The sequence below is a fragment of the Thunnus albacares genome, chromosome 10 (genome assembly GCF_914725855.1).
Source record: "Thunnus albacares chromosome 10, fThuAlb1.1, whole genome shotgun sequence".
Classification (NCBI taxonomy): Eukaryota; Metazoa; Chordata; class Actinopteri; order Scombriformes; family Scombridae; genus Thunnus; species Thunnus albacares.
In genome coordinates this window covers 13729179-13735902 of record NC_058115.1, presented here as the reverse complement: position 1 = coordinate 13735902, position 6724 = coordinate 13729179, and positions in this window count along the sequence as shown.

The following is a 6724-nucleotide window of genomic DNA, read 5'->3' as shown; positions in this document are numbered from 1 at the left end:
GTGTGTGTATTATGGTTTAAATAGTGTTTTGTTTTTTTTACCGCTAAATAAAATAACTGCATCACACCTTTGTGTTGTGTCAGTTTATTTGTGTCCTATTTTGAAGGAAACAGGATTTTTTTTTCTGTCTGCAGCATTGTTAAAAGTGAGTGTACTTCTTTATACCTAACATGTTAGAACATGACAATCTTAACTGTACTTGTTAACGCCTTCTTTTTTGGCCACACCCACCAAATTTGGGTGAAATACCTGTGTTGTCCTTAGAGGATTTCATTTTATCGCCATTTGAGCAAAACACAAGAGACCAGATACTCCAGATAACTAAAGGAGCTGCGAGATTTTGACTTTGAGGAAGCCAACAGGATTCCTGCTCCCAAGTTGGATCTGTGCTATCAGACAACTCAATTTGGTGTGAAGCAAGGTGAGTTATTTTATTTATTAATTATATTTTAAATTGACTAAAACCGTGAAAATGTGGCGTTGCAAACCAGAATGAATTTGCTAGTTTGACATTCAGTTGGTGGCATCATTATGTCAACTCAGCTTCAGTACACATGATATAAAAACATAAAATTACACCGACAAAAGCAGAGAGATGTCTTATTTTACTCCCACATCAAACACCCAAAGTTTGTGAACCCTTTGTGACCTAAAACATGATCAGATTTCCACTCAAGTCCTAAAACTAGATAAAGAGACATCAGTTAAACAAATGAGACAAAAACTTTACACTTGTTAATTTATTTATTTAGGAAAATGATCCAATGTTACATATTTGTGCTTGCCAAAAGTATGTAAACCCCCTAGGATTATCAATTCATTTGAAGGGGAAATTAGAGTTTGGTGTTTCAATCAATGGGATGACAATCAAGGGTGAGTCTGGGAGGCCCTGCCTTATTTAAAGAAGAGAAATCTTGGTCTCCACTATCAAACTCTGAGCTTCACAACACAGGTTTGTGGAAGTGTGTCATGACTCAAACAAAGGAGATTTCTGAGGTCCTTAGAAGAAGAGTTATTGATGCTCACCAAGCTGGAAAGGGTTAAAAACCATTTCTGAAGAGTTTGGACTCCACCAGTTGACTGCAGCCAGATCATATACAATAACACTATTGTTACCCTCCCCAGGAGTAGTCTAACAACAAAAATCACACCAAGAGCAGGCGTGTAATAGTGTAGCAGGCCACAATGGACCCCAGGGTAACATCTAGGAAACTAAAGGTCTCTCTTGCAGTGGCTACAGTCGATGTTAATGAGTCCATCATCAGGAGAACATTGAACATCAATGGTGTACATGGCAGAGTTGCGAGGAAAAAAGCCACTTCTCTCTTCTCTTCCAAAAAGAACATTGCTGCTGTCTACGTTTCGCTCAAGAAGACATGTATAAGCCAGAGGGTGATTGGAACAATGTTCTGTGGATGGATGAGAACAAAATCAAACTTTTTGGCTTGAATGAGAAGTGTTCTGTTTGGTGATGAGCAAACACCGCCTTCCAGCGTAAGAACGTTATCCTATCTGTGAAACAAGGTGGTGGTAGTATCATGGTTTGGGCTGCTTTGCTGCCTGCTTTGCTACCAGGACAGCCTGCAATCGTTGATGGAGCTATGAGTTCTGAGTTGTACCAGCAAATTCTACAGGAAAATCTCAGGGTATCTGTCTGTGAACTGAAGCTTAACAGAAAGTGGGGCATGCATTAAGACAACGACACTAAACAACAAGTCGTTCTACCAAAGAATGGTTAAAGCAGAAGAAACATAATGTTTCGGGATGGCTGAGTCAAAGTCCTGACCTTATTCCTAAAGAAATGCTGTGAAAGGACCTGAAGCATGTAGTTCATGCAAAGAAGCCCACCAACATCCCTGAGTTCTGTTCTGTAAGGACGAATGGGCTAAAATTCCTCCAAGCTGATGTGCAGAGCTGATAAACAGTTACTGGAAACGTTTGGTTGAAGTTATTGCTGCAAAAGGGGGTCACACCAGTTACTGAAAGCAAGGATTCACATACTTTTACCTCCCACAAATGTGTAAGATTGGATAATTTTCCTCAATAAATAAATAAAAAAGATGAAAAATTATTTTTTGTTGTCTCATTTGTTTAATTAGGTTCACTTTATCTAATTTTTTTTTAGACTTTTGTAAATATCTGATCACGTTTTAGGCCATATTTATGCAGAAATACAGAAAATTCTAAAGGGTTCACAAACTTTCAAGCAACACTGTACATATATATATATATATATATAAAACAAAATATATATACAGAAGAAACAACAACAAAAGAAATGATTTTGACGCATTGTTGTTTAATTCAACATGTGTACATGTATAAATTCAATAATGTACTTAACAAAATGAAAAATATGTAGCGTGAAATGTAGAAAGAAGAGCATAAAAAGTTAGTATAAGAGTTTTTGTAACAAAATGGTTTTTGCTCTTTACTTCGGAACCCAAATACACCATTAATTTTGTTGTTATTACTTAATCAATGTAAGGTTAGCTTATTCCACACAGATTAGTGTTTTGGAGGTGACTTACAGTCAAAAAACCCATCAGAACCATGGATAGCTCCAAAAACTGATGGAGGTAGAGCAACAGGAACAGAGAAAGAGGGAGAGCTTCTGTATTAAGCTTCTGAAATAAGAGATAGATGTCTTCACAAAGCCAACATCATATGTCCAGAAGTTCTCCACCACACTCATGAGGGGAAACTTTGATACATCTTGAGAAAAAGCAGCAATATGGTGCTTTTGGCTGCACATGCGTTTTTTAAAAGATTTCTCTGGGTGTTTTTCCAGGTTGACTGTCTATTGAAGTGGATATCAGTTGCTTGAAAGGGCAATTCATGTACACATTTTCACCTGTCTTCAGGTGATCAGCTTGAATAGCAGGTATAGAGCTGAAAAGTTGTAAATCAGTTGGTATTTAGCTGCCTAATGACAAGCCCAAACAGCGGCAAACACTAATCCACTGAAGAGTTCCACAAAGTGTTTTGTGAATTGAGCATGCAAACCTATTCCACTGTCACTGTTAATTCAGCATAAATTAGAAATCTAAAAAACAAAACAATGGATGCCTATGGATATGAATGCATCGATTGCATTCAGTGTTGTGGCAGCTATAAAACATGTGATTGCTCCTGTGTGCATGTGGCAAGAGACAGATGTTGACGATATAGGCCTACGAGTAGGTAGGCCTATATTGGAGCAGGTTGGCTGGTTATGTAGCTAAGTCAAGTCAAGTCACTTGACACAAGAACTTGATGCAAGAACATTTGTTTAGGGATGAAATGTATCTGTTGAACCTCCACGGTGCAGTTAGTGCAATCATTCATCAAATTGATTATTTTGTAGCAGTTGACTGTGGGACGTGATGCATCTGGGTTGGAATCCAGTATCAACATGTTTGTGGCAGTATTTAACACATGTTTGAATGACCTGATGCTTCATATTACAAATCTAAAGAACTCTTTACAGAACTCTTTAACTCTTTATCTCCTAATGTTGATATTTTTATCAAAGGTGAAAAAATTGACATAATTACTGATTTTAAATATCTTGATGTCATACTGGATCCAAATTTGAACTTCAAGAAACACGTTAAAAAATAGTTAAAACCATAAAGTACAACTTAGCAAATTTTAGACATATTAGAAACTGCCTCTCTTTGGATGCAGGGCAGGCTGGAGAAATAGCCATAAAACCTCTTGAGTCCTTATATAAACAAACTCTAAAAACTCTAGACAAAAAGCCAATGCATTTCCATCACTGTAGGGTACTGGAGAAATACAATTTACTGAGCTGAGAATTTTAGATTATTCTCAAATATGTGTGTAGTTTATAAAATTGCCTCTCCTCCACTATGTGACTTTGTGTACACTTACTCAGTAAGTTCTACTAGATCCTACAGAATATCCTCTATACAAGACTGTACCATACCATTTTGTCGCACTGCATTTGGGCAGTCAGCTTTCTCTGTGAAAGCCACAACTCAGTTGAATGCCCTACCTGATGATATGAAGAACCGTATTTCAATCAATACATTCAAGGCCAAATTAAAAAAACTACTAAAGACCAATCAGCTGTGTGACCACTGAGTCTAAACTCCATCTATGGTCTTCTCATTAGCGCAGGTAGTCTTGCTTTTAATTTGACAAGTTTACATTATTAATTTCTAATTGACATTGTTGGTGTAGGTGATGTGCTGTTGTGTGTAGCTTTGTGTTTTGTATTTTGTATGGCGTGTTCTGTGTGTGTGTGTTTTTTTTTTTGCTTAGTACTGCTTGTTGTTGTGCTGTTGTATGTATTGATTGTGGGGGACTACGGATGCAAATTAGCTTCAAGCTAACTCCGGTGCACTGCATCTTTAATGTTTAAAACTGCACACTGTCCCAATCAATAAATCAAATCAAAAAAGAATGTTATGGCATTAGTAGCATTTCTGTGAAGGCAGGTAAAGTTGTTTCGACAGTAAAAGATGTCATATTGATTTAAAACAAGTCAGTGTCAGTAGTGCAACCAAATTACACTATTAATGGTGAAAACATTGAAGTTACAACAGAGCTTGAGGAAAGCACTTCTGTCAGCTTTAGAGGTAATATAAGATATGTAAGAGGATCATTTCATCAGGGGAACCGTCAGTTTAAATATGCAGGAGTTTAGTTTTTGGCTACATGCTTGGTTGACCTGGCAAAACATACAGTTGACAGTGTGTTTTCATGGAATTCAAAGGATCTGGATAAGGTCGTAGTTTTGGGTGACAAGTTTTAGGCTACACATCTTTGCATGACAACAACTTCATCATCTAACCCGTTATGTGTTTCAGATTTGCCCGAGCAGACAGTTATTGAAGGACGTGATAATTAACTCCTTAATGCAATGTCCAATATTGATTAAAAATGTATATTCCATGCCATGAAAGCTCCAGTAACTATATTGTTGCATTTATAACTCACACCACCTACTTGCAACAGGAAGTGAAGCCTAAATGACACATAGTGCATCAAATGTAGGTGGAGGCAGCTAAAATGGGCCAGATAAGGTGTGATCGTCATAGCCCTTTAAAATTTTAAAGCCAATTACAATAACTGATCTTGCATTGTTGCTACAACACAAGAATTGTCTTGATTGGTCTGAGGTTGCTAAGGTGGGTGGGGCAGAGTGTTACATAAAGTATGTCAGAGAATTTGTATGGTAAGTCAACATGACATTTTAGGTACTGGCCCATTGTAGCTTAATCAGGTAGCTAAAACGGGCCATGATGTTCAGCTAAAATGGGACACATACACACACACACACACACTCTTACACAGACGTTACACAGAAATTGAGGGCACAAAACAGGTTTATCTTTGGAATTGTGATGAGTCTGGCCTGCAAAACCCAGTTTTACGCCACGTGTGTAGCTGGGGACGTGGGTAAGCCCTGTGTAGAGGTAACTGCTGGGGAGAAAGGAGAGACCACGACAGTCCTTACAGCCTTCAGTGCAGCTGGTACATTTAGTCACACAATGGTCATCTTTAAAGGGAAGGTCTAGGACTAATGTGTGAGAGACTTTATCGTTGCCTAGTGAATGGTGCCGTTTGGGTCTCTGACAACGACTGGATAAACAGTGATCTGTTCCTGGAGTGGGGTAAGATGTTAACAGAGCAGCTGCTAAGAGATGACCCAAGGCCCCATGTCTTCCTGGTGCATGACCACAGTCGGCACATCTACAATGTGGACATCATACAACAGATGAAAGCCAAAAATGTGAATGTGATGGCCTATCCATCTCACACCACACATGCCCTCCAGCATCCATGTGAGAGAACACATTTTTAAAAGTTTGAAATGGTATTAGGAGGGACAGAAATGCATAAAGAGGATGGCAGGACAAAAGCTCCCTAAACAGAGTTCTGCCCATGGTAGAGGATACACCAATCTCGACTTTCAGTGAGGATGTTGTCTCTAAAGAAGTTTTGATTATCACATATCAGGAGGATATGTGATAATCACTCCTGAGCAAGACACCTCAAACCATCAGGAGGAGGATGAACAACCCTCAACTTCCAGGTCTTCTATACAGGTCAGCACAAGACCAGTCACCTTCAGTGAGCTAATACCCATTACAAAATGGGAAAGGAGCCTCAGAATAATGACCAAGCTCCCCAACTACCATTTAACAAGCATAGACCACATCAATTACATTACTACCAAAAATAACAAAAAAACAACCAAAGGAAAAAGAAAAAAAAGGGAAACAAAGCAAGAGTAGCAAATTCCCCTGCACGGCCTGCCAGAGAGTGTATGGGGATGTGATTGACCCAAAGGCCACGGAGGACTGAGTGTGCTGTTGTCAGTGCAACCCTTGGCACCATGAGATCTGTGGAGAGGATAATGGCATCAGTGATGATGATGGTTACATCTGCAAAGACTGTGTTTGAAAGGAACGCAGGACAAGACCTAACAAGACCTGACTGGATGAGATGTAAAGACCTACAGGAAATGTTGCTTTTTGGTAGGGTTTTTTTTGTTTTTAAATCAAAGATGCTCTCATTTTTAACAAAATGTTTGACAAATGTTTGACACAAGCATGCATCTACACACACAGCTACACACAGTCCCACAAAGACACACACACATACACACAGACGCACACACAAAACAGACACAAAGACACTAATGCGCAGAAACACACATCCATAAAACATGATCAGTTCATTTTTAAATGCATTTTTCAGTGAAATAATT